Here is an 11,763-nt window from a genome sequence, read left to right on the forward strand (position 1 = left end):
ACCACACACGTCACAGACCAGAGAGAGAGAGAGAGAGAGAGAGTGTGTTATTCACCACCACGGTCGTCTGCTGGTCACCCAGCCAGCCTTTCCCCTACGGAAAGAGCTCAGAGCTCGTAGTGACCGATCATCGGGTAGGACTGAGACCACAACACACTCCACATACCGGGACAGCGAGGCCACAACCCCTCCAGTTACATCCCGTACCTATTTACTGCTGCCTCTACACCTCTACACATTAACACACCACAACACCGGGACAGCGAGACCACAACCCCTCCAGTTACACCCCGTACCTATTTACTGCTGCCTCTACACACCCTACACATTAACACACCACAACACACTCCACACACCGGGACAGCGAGGCCACAACTCCTCCAGTTACACCCCGTACCTAACTGCTGCCTCAACACACTCCACACACCAGGGCAGCGAGGCCACAACCCCTCCAGTTACACCCCGTACCTATTTACTGCTGTTCTGGACATCTTCAGTCATGAAGACTGTTGAGAAGAATCTATTTAGGACGTTTGCCATTTCAACTTCATTATCTATTTGGTTTCCGTTTTCTGTTATCATTGGGGTTGGGTTGGGTTGGGTTAGATGAGGTCAGGCTGAATTAGGTTAGGTTAGATTAATGTTAGGATAAAATTAGGTTAGGCAAGGTAAGGTTTCCATGTTAACCACAAAGATAACATTGAATACATGGCAACACTGTGTGGCTTGTGTTGATGCAGCAAACTCTGCCCCTCCCCCCCTCAACACACACACACAAAAAAAAAAAAAAAAAAAAAAAAAAAAAAAAAAAAAAAAAAAAAATAATAATAATAATAATTAACACACATGAGCATAGAAAGGCGACATTTGAGCGGATGGAGCATAAAAAGAAAAAAAAAAAAAAAAAAAAAAAAAAGAAAAATAATAATCAACACACATGAGCATAGAAAGGTGACATTTGAGTGGGTGGAGCATAAAGAAAATAAATAAATAAATAATAATAATAATTAACACACACAAGCATAGACAGGCAACATTTGAGTGGGTGGAGCATTGGGGTCTGCTACTGTTAGATACATGGTTGCCTACAATACCACAGCCCCTGCAATGGCACATAAATCAATAAATGCTGTATTCACTATTTCATATACAGGAATTCATAGCTTTGGTCCAGCCCTCCCACATACTGCCCTACCATGCCATTGTGAAGGGGGATACCACACCAAGATGAAGACTAAGGTTGTTTACAATACCTCACCAAGAAGGAAGTTGCCTGCAGTACCTGACGAGCCCTCAATACCGGAATACCACCAACTACCTCCCAAAGACACCCACACCACACCACCGTCTTGTTTCACCTGTTTCTCCGCCCACACCACAGGATTATACAAAAAGTAAGTTGGTATGGCGTGGCTGTCTTGGGATTACTTCTACATCTTCCAGACAAAACTACCAGTGTACCGCTGGACTGCTGGCTAGCTTTAGATGCTGAATATAACTCCATAACATAACATAACATAACATAAATAATAGGATAACAAAGGGCCACCAGGGCCCATCTAGGTTATCCTGTATCAGTCGCACAGCGACCTCGTCATCAGTACTTAAAGATACACTTACAAGTACACAATTCATTATATACTAATTCTAAATATTTGGCCCATTAACAGGGCTAAGTCCTGCAGTGAATTCCTCTACAATCTGTGATCCCCATACATGGGGATCATGTCTTGTTTAATTATAGTAAATTTCTTATAAAAACTATCATGCAGCACTATACATAAATATAAATCTAATAAATTTAAGTGCTTATCTAATCTGTTTTTAAACATTGTCAAACTAGTGCTATTTACAACCCTCTCTGGCAATGCATTCCAGAAGTCTACCACCCTATGACGGAAGAAATATTTTCTTATATCATTCTAACCTGCAGCCTTGCTTTCTAATCTTTCTGCCATGATTTCTAGTCCTACTTTCCTCCTCTAAGGTAAAGAAAGATCTCATATCTATGTAGTTTGTATCTGAGAACATTTGAAATAACTCTATCATATCCCCTCTTATACATCTCTTCTAAAATGAAAACATGTTTAATTCCTTTAATACTCCAGGCGCTTTAACCCCTTCAGTACTGGGATGCATTTTGACCATGAGTTTTTGGTACTATTAGATAATTTTATTTGCATTAGGAAGGGCCTATGGAGGTCAGAAGATTAATGGCCACAGTCTTCACAATTTCAATCCCCACATGAGTTTCTGAAGCTGTATAAAATTTCAAAATAGTCACCAGAATGAATATGGAAGCACGTCCTGGTACTGAAGGGGTTAATGCTGGTATCATCCTAGTTGCTCTTCTCTGAACTGCTTCTAACATGTTGATATCCTGCCTATAACGGGGTGACCAGGCCTGTATGCAATACTCTAAATTGGGCTAACATAGGAATTATATAAGCTACGCACCACTTCCTTACTTTTATAACTAACATTTCTATTTATAAAACCCAGGATCCTATTTGCCCTATTTTTGCTTCTAAACATTGCTTTGAAAATTTCATAGTCCTGTCTATCACTACTCCTAAATCCTTTCCCTCCTCTACTGCCTCTAGCCAATATCCCTCCATCTCATAGCTAAAGTTTGTGTTGTCTTTACCTAAATGCATAACCTGACACTTTTTAGAATTAAACTCCATCTGCCACCTGTCTGCCCATGCTATCAGCCTGTCCAGGTCTCGTTGTATTCTGTAATTGTCCTTTTCACCCTGTACTGCACATGCTATCTTAGTATCATCTGCAAACTTTGATACTTTGCTACTAATTCCTATATCTAAATCGTTAAAGTACACCAAGAAAAGAAGAGGTCCTAGCACTGATCCTTGGGGTACCCCACTAACCACTTCCTTCCACTCAGACATTGCCCCATTTAATACTACTCTCTGTTTCCTATCAGAAAGCCATTCACTAATCCAATCAACTAACCTACCTCCTATCCCATGTAGTCTCAATTTGTACACTAGCCTCCTATGCGGTACCTTATCAAACGCCTTGCTAAAATCTAGATATATAACATCTATGCTATTTCCATCATCTAACTCCTTGGTAATATATTCTAAGATATCGAGCAAATTTGTAAGACAGGACCTCCCTGATCTAAAGCCATGTTGGGTATCTCTAATTAATCTATTCTCATTTAAATGCTCCCAAATACTACCCTTAATGATTTTCTCTAGTATCTTACATACTATACTAGTTAAACTGATCGGTCTATAATTATTCGCATCATCCTTCCTACCTTTTTTAAATATTGGTGTAACATTAGCTAACTTCCAGTCCTGAGGTATCTCAGCAAACCTAAGTGATCTTTCAAAGATTAACTTAAGTGCTTCAGAAATACTGTCTACACCCTCCCTAAGTACTCTGGCATGTAGCTCATCAGGACCACTAGCTTTCCTATCGTCTAGTTCAAGAATAAATTTCCTAATAATTCCCGGTTTTATATCAATATTTTCTAAAGCTCTTAAACTACTCATTACACTGTTTGTAACAGGATTTCCTATTCTTTCCCTAGTAAATACTGAAGAAAATTGTTCATTCAATAATTCTACTATGTCTTCATTTTGATCCACTACTACACCATCTTTTCTGAGTGGTCCAATCCTATCCTTATTTCTTTTATCACTGACCTTGTAATAACTATATAATTTTTTGGGATCTTTACTCCCAGCTCTAGCTAGTTTTATCTCTGCCTGCCTTTTACTTTTTTTTATAACCTTACTCAAATCATCTCCGACCTGTCTGTACCTAATCAAATCTACATCTTCCCCACTTTTCTGCAACTCTCTATATGCCCTCTTCTTCTCTCTGATCTGTCTACCTATCTCGTGAGTCCACCATAATGGCTTCCTGTTTCTCTGCCTTATATCTTTGTAAGGGATACACTGCATCACTTTACTACAACCTTAAAAATATCCCACATCTCCTGTGCAGTTTTATTTCCAAAACTATCTTTCCAGTTTACCTCTCCTAATAAGTGACATAACCTACCATAATTGCCTTTCTGATAGTTTGGGACTCTAGTCTTATTCACTATTTTATCCCTACTGGAATTAATGATAAATCTAATTATATGATAGTCACTGTTTGCTAAAGTCTCTCCTACCTCAACTTCCTTTAAACAATGCTCAATATTTGTTAGTACTATGTCTAAAACCTTCCTCCCCCTAGTAGGTTTATCTACCATCTGCACTAAATAGTTATCCTGAAAACTTTCCATAAACTTATTTTCACTAGCATCTCCTACCATCCTCTCCCAGTTTACTGACTTAAGATTAAAATCCCCTAAGATAATTGTCTGACTAGTACACCCCCTATTTATCTCATCTACCATAAGGTTGTCTACATCTGCTGACTGGTTAGGTGGTCTATAAAAAGCTCCTACTCTAATAACCTTACTTTTGTTTACTCTAACATCCAGCCATAAGGACTCTACTCTGTTATCTACCTTAATATCATTAACCTGACTGGAAATGAAGGATTTTTTACATAAATAACTACTCCTCCACCTATCCTATCCACCTCCACCTATCTCCTAGTCTGTATTTAGCTTTGGTGTCAACATATATGCTATGCACTATGTTGATTATTTTTTCACTCAACCCAATCTTTCCTAAGACTCTGACTAGCATTTCTCTATCCACCCTATCGTCAGCTTTTTCTATATCCAAAAAAACCTAAATACAATTTGCCTCCCTCCTTTCTTTTTTTCTCAATCATTTCATTTACCACAAACAAGTTATCCTCAGCCCTCTTGTCCACATGGAAACCATTCTTTTACGGTAAGGCCTATAGCGCCTGTAGGCACACTTGAAGAGTGTATGGGAAGCACTGTTCAGCTTCCGCCCATTAGTGGTGCAGGCAATTTTATTTAAAGTGGTACCCATATTAGGGCCCATATCACCGCCCAAGCTCATCTTGAGTGTAACCACCTAGAACCTGGGTATCATGGTGATATGTAGGTAACTTTAAACCACTCGACAAATGGCAAAGTGTTTTAAGGCTGTATGTGGTGGGATTCGAACCTACGTGTGGACGTCTGCCCGATCCCACGCTCACCACCTTATCCACTATGCCACCGCCTCACCTAACACTCCAGCTCGCTCAATCCATTTACACAATCTCTCATTCAGCACTCCACTAAATACTTTTCCTGCTGTGTTTAATAATGCAATCGACCTATAGTTCTTCAGTTCATTCTTACTCTTGTGTCCTCCCTTATGCGATCGGCCTGTAATTTTTCAACTCATTCTTACTCTTGTGTCTGCCCTTATGCAGCAGAGTCACCCTGCACTCATTCCACATTCTTGGCACCCTCTCCTCCTCCCACACCTGGTTAAAAAGCTCAGTCATCCTGGCAATCACAACATCACCTCCATTTTTATACAGCTCATTTGGTATTTTGTCCGGCCCTGCTGCCTTCCCATTCCTCTGCCTTTTCACACACTTCTCCACCTCCTCCCTGCTGATCCTTTCATCCAGTTCATCTGCATTCCTTCTCTCCAGTGTCACACATCCTTCTCTCGCACCAAACACCTCACCTACACCACCCACTTCTTCCTAGAACTGTCTGATTGCCTCTCTCATTCCTTCCTTCTCTGTTACAACTTCACCATTCACCTTCAAACTCTCCACTCCAACACTGTCTGCCATATTCTCACCTCTCAAGAACTTGTACCATTCACGGCCACCTTCCATGCCTTTCTTAAAGATTCAATCACACTCCTTTCACACTTTACTTTGGCCTTCACTATCATTCGCTTTGTCACTCTCTGCTGCTTTACATACATTTTCCATGCATTCTGGTACTCATTCTCTGCCTCATCACTTTCATGCCTCTTTTTCCTCAGCCACCTACATTGTCTACTCCTTCTCTTTTGCTCCTTTCTAGCCTCTCTGATTTCATCATTCCACCATGGTTTACGTACTTTCTTTCTTCTTCCTACTCTCACATACCCTATCTTGCTCTCTGCAGCATTCCGCACATCCTCTACCAGTCTCTCATTTATGTGCTCCACATCATGTACACCTCCGTCATCCCAGCTTCTTGCACTCAGGTCCACCTGGAAGTTTTCCCACCCTACATCTTTCAGTCTCCACTTTCTCTTCTTACTCACCACTTTCACTTTTTTCCTACCATGCAACAAGCACTCCACAACCAGCATATTGTGATCAGACACAATATCCACCATACCATCCTCATCTATCCACGTGTGACACAATTTCACGCATTCTTCCATTCACCAACACATATAGTCTATCGCTGACTCCTGCTCCCTTGCACTCCAAGTCACACGTCCCTCAGCCAAAGTTACATTCAGATTCTCTAACTCCATTTCATCCACAAAATCCCCAAGCATCTCACCATTCCTGTTCACACGTTCTCCCAGAATTCCTACATGTGCATTCATATCACCCATCACCAGCACTCTCTCCCCTCCATGTTCTCTCACAACTCTCTTCAATATGTCATACTTCCTCCTGTTCTTCCTCTCAGCTCTTTCACCCATGACAGTCATGTACACCACCACCAGAACCTACTTCTCCATTCTGCCCCGACCATCTGTGTCTGGGGTCTTCCTCACTATACTGTCACCGATGATATGGACTGGAGCTTTCTTGAACATCATCCTCTTCCTGGGTCGGTTTTCTACTCTTCCAACTTCCACTACTTCCTGCTGGTCTTCATTCTTCTTCGTCTGAACTTCTGCTTCCTTTTTCTGGTTTTCCGTCTGGGTAATCTGCTGTTGCACGCTTTTCGTTTCCTTATCGTTGTCTTCATTCCTCGATGCTCCTAATGAGGCAACGCCTGCACAGGAACACCAGCAGGTCGAACTGAAGGGCCTTCATGTTGGCGTCCTTCATCCCTGCACAGGTGGCATGGAACCAGACCATGCATCTCTCGCATGCCATAGCCTTCTGTCTGCTGGCCACACTCTACTCACAGGTTTCGCAGGCACTCAAAACCATCTTCGCACAGGAAGCAGCACCCTCAGATCAAGCAAAAGACCGGAAAAAAACACTCACAATACACAGAGCAGCGGAACCTGTGTTTACCTCTTCGCGCTCAGGGTCTTGATCTTGATCTTGATGCTACAGGTGACGCAGAATTTCTTCTGCGTCAGGGCTTTGTATCGGCAGCGCCTGCAGGGAAAATAAGAAAAAAAAAAAAAAAAAAAAGAAACACAAACAACAAAGAGGGCAATCACCATCTTTCACACCATTAGTTCCTGCATCTAGCACGCCACATTCTCTCCAGGAACTCTTTTACAGCCTAAATCATCCTTTCATTCGTCTCCCCACAGAGTCCCAGCGGCACCACCATCCATTCCCTTCCTGTCATCTTCACTCTGTCATGCCCCAGCTCCCTCAGCACCACTTGCATCATGTCATACCTGTCTCTGGCATACTTCACACACTACAGCACCACATGCTCCACCGTCTCATCCTCTCCCACGTCACACATCCATGCACTGTGCCCTAGCTCGGAAGAGAAGGTCCCCACCCAGGCTTCCATCATACCACTTTTCATACATTGGGGCCTCTTTCTCTCTATACCATTCCAAGGTACTCTTTTGCTCAATCCTATTCTTCCAGTCACTCAGTTCCACACCTTTCACTACTCTGTCTATCTCACTCCTCCACTTCCTTACACCCCATTCTCTACCATCTCCATTTCTAACTATCATACTCCAGTCCTTCTCTAAGTGCCTTCCTTCTACCTGCTGAAAAGCCCAACTAGCTATTAGACCACTCTTCACCACCATCCTGACACACTTTTCCCCCCCACTTGCTACTCCTGACATTCCATAGAAACACTTTTCTCACTATTCTAGCATCATTCATTCACTCAAACCTAGCCTTATACCGTAGGGTCGCTTTTACATACCTCTCTCTAAAAGTGCTCCAACCCATGCCTCCCTAAGGGCCTCTACTACTGCATATCTAGGTGCATTAAGTGCCATTCTTGCAACTCTATTCTGCCCTATTTCTAATTTTTCTAGTTCACTTTCATTCCATGCAATCACATCCATACAATACATGATGCTCGGAACAGCCACGCTCTTCCAAACTTCTCGCAGCACGTCATATTTACTCGCTCTCATCCTTGCTGCACTTCCTAGCCGACCTACCCACTGACTCACCATGCTTATCTTCTCATTCTTTGTCTTCACGCAGTCAACCGGACTCATCCACATCCCCAGGTACTTGTATTCATCTGTCTGTTGCATCTCATTCTCACCTAGTCTCCACACTGAGTTCCTCTCATCCTCTGACCCATTCACAACCATTACCTTGCTCTTTTCACTGCTAAACCTCATTCCAAAGTCTCTTCCATACCCATCTACAACATCAAGCAAACTCTGAAGCTCTTCTGCCGACTCACTTATAAGAACATCATCTGCATACAAGAGCACACATATCTTATCATTCCACATTTACACCTGCATTCATTCTCCTCAATCTAGCAGCCAGTTCCTCTGTATATAAGCTAAAGAGGGTTGGTGATAATATGCAACCCTGCCTAACTCCTCTTTCACTCTTCACCCAGTCTGTCTTTACATCTCCTAGTTTATACTTAGCTCTTGTATCCACATACATACTTCGCACTATGTTAACTATCTTTGCACTTAACCCAATCTTTTCTAGCACTATACCTAGCATTTCTCTGTTCACCCTATCATATGCTTTCTCTATGTCTAGAAAACCTAAGTATAACTTGCTACCATCTTTCTTCTTTCTTTCAATCAATTAATTCACCACAAACATATTGTCTTCAGCTCTCCTGTTCACACGGAACCCATTCTGCTCTTCACCTAACACTCCATCCCTCTCAATCCATTTACACAATCTTTCATTCAAAACTGCACTGAACACTTTTCCTACTGTGTTAACTAACGCAATCGGCCTGTAGTTTTTCAACTCATTCTTACCCTTGTACCCTCCCTTATGCAGCAAGGTCACCCTGCATTCATTCCACATTCTCGGCACTCTCCTCCTCCCACACCTGGTTAAACAACTCAGTCATCCTATCAATCACAACCTCTCCTCCATTTTTGGACAATTCATAAGGTATCTCATCCGGCCCTGCTGCCTTCCCATTCTTCTGCTTCTTCACACATTTCTCCACCTCCTCCCTGCTGATCCTTTCATTCAACTCGTCTGCATCCTTTCTCTCCAGTGTCACACACCCTTCACCCACATCAAAGACCTCACCTACACCTCCAATCTCTTCCCAAAACTCTTTTATTGTCCTTCTCATTTCTTCTTTATCAGTCACCACTGCCCCATTCACCTTCAGGCTCTTCACATTCTCACTGTCAGGCATACCCTCACCCCTCAGGAATCTGTACCATTCACGACCATCTTCCATACCTTTCTCTCTAAGGGACTGAATCACACTTTTCTGACATTCAGGGTTTAACCCTGATCTTGATCTTGATGCTACAGGTGGCTCGGGATCGCTTCACAGCCTCCATCATCCTTTCACTCGTCTCTCTACACAGTCCCAGCAGCAACACCATCCATTCCCTTCCTGTCTTCTCCACTCTTTCATTCCTATTATGCCTTAATTCACTCAAGATCACTTGCATCATCTCATGCCTGTATCTCTCATACTTCTCACACTCCAGCATGACATGCTCCACCGTCTCGTCCTCCCCCATGTCACACATCTGGCACACCTTGTTGAGGGACTCAGACCACCTGTAGTTCCTTGCATTCACATCCATACACTGTGCCCTAGCTCGGAAGAGAAGGTCACCACCCAGGCTGCCATCATACCACCTTTCATACATCTGGGCTTTCTTTTCCTTGTACCATTCCAGGGTACTCTTTCGTTCCATCCCATTCGCCGCCCACGCCACCCTTAGCACAGCAAAGGGCGCCACTTACCCTGATGGCAGTAAGGGATGCTGACGTCATAGGGTTACGCTGGAAATGACGTCCAAATAATGGCTACTTGACTCGATCACCTTCCTCACAACCCGCCATCTCAGACCATACTGGAACACTTACTTTGTTTTATTTTATTCTTAGTTTTGCTTAATTACACATTTTGTCGTTGTTTAATTATTTTTTATATATTTCTTATTTTGTTTTGTGTTAGTTTTGGTTTAATTTCATTTTTTCTTTTCCTAATGTCACCATTTTAATGGTTATCACTTTTACATCTCTTGTTTTCCCCTTGTTTGGGGAATTTTTGTCGTTTACTATATATATATATATATATATATATATATATATATATATATATATATATATATATATATATATATATATATATATATATATATATATATATATATATATATATATATATATATATATATATATATATATATATATATATATATATATATATATATATATATATATATATATATATATATATATATATATATATATATATATATATATATATATATATATATATATATATATATATATATATATATATATATATATATATATATATATATATATATATATATATATATATATATATATATATATATATATATATATATATATATATATATATATATATATATATATATATATATATATATATATATATATATATATATATATATATATATATATATATATATATATATATATATATATATATATATATATATATATATATATATATATATATATATATATATATATATATATATATATATATATATATATATATATATATATATATATATATATATATATATATATATATATATATATATATATATATATATATATATATATATATATATATATATATATATATATATATATATATATATATATATATATGTGGTTGCCTACAATACCACACGAAGACGAAAATAAAAGATTGTTTACAATACTTGACGAAGAAGAAGGAGCAGGTTATCTACAATACCAGACGCAGACGGAGAAGAAGAAGGTGGTTGTCTACAATACCAGACAAAGAAGAAGGTTGTCTACAATACCAGACGAGCCCAAAATAACAGAATACCGGCAAGTAGCTCCAAAGACAGAAACGACACACCACCATCTTATTTCATAAAATACACTCAACACCATGCGAAATCTCAAAATGCCCCCAAACACACCTAAAACTCACTAAAAACACCCAATGTACACCAAAATATTCTCCACACACCCAAACCACTTACAACACCCAATATCATCTCCTACCACACTCAAAAAGCCATGCAACACCTCAAAATGCCTCCAAATCACCCCCAAACACACTCACACAGCTTAAAACACCCAAAATTAACCACAAAACACACTTAAAATACTATGTAACAATGCTTTCCTAAAACAATAGATTCTCTCTCTCTCTCTCTCTCTCTCTCTCTCTCTCTCTCTCTCGTGTAAGTGTGTGTGTGTGTGTGTGTGTGTGTGTGTGTGTGTGTGTGTGTGTGTGTGTGTGTGTGTGTGTGTGTCGGGCTTCGCTGTGGATGAAGAGGCTCTTCCACAGGATGAGGTACTGTGTCCCCATCGCGCTGCTCCCAAGGCTGACCAGGGTTGGAACATGGACGTGATGATGCAGATACTTGTCTCACTAAATGAGCAGATGGCCAGCTTTCGCGTTGGGAAATAAGATGTGAAATGTGTTTGCCCCATGTCTGCTCTCTCTCTCTCTCTCTCTCTCTCTCTCTCTCTCTCTCTCTCTCTCTGCGTGTGTGTAAGGTAATATATCACGTAAAGGAAGTAGAA

The sequence above is a fragment of the Portunus trituberculatus genome, chromosome 32, assembly GCF_017591435.1.
Source record: "Portunus trituberculatus isolate SZX2019 chromosome 32, ASM1759143v1, whole genome shotgun sequence".
In the NCBI taxonomy this organism is placed as follows: Eukaryota; Metazoa; Arthropoda; class Malacostraca; order Decapoda; family Portunidae; genus Portunus; species Portunus trituberculatus.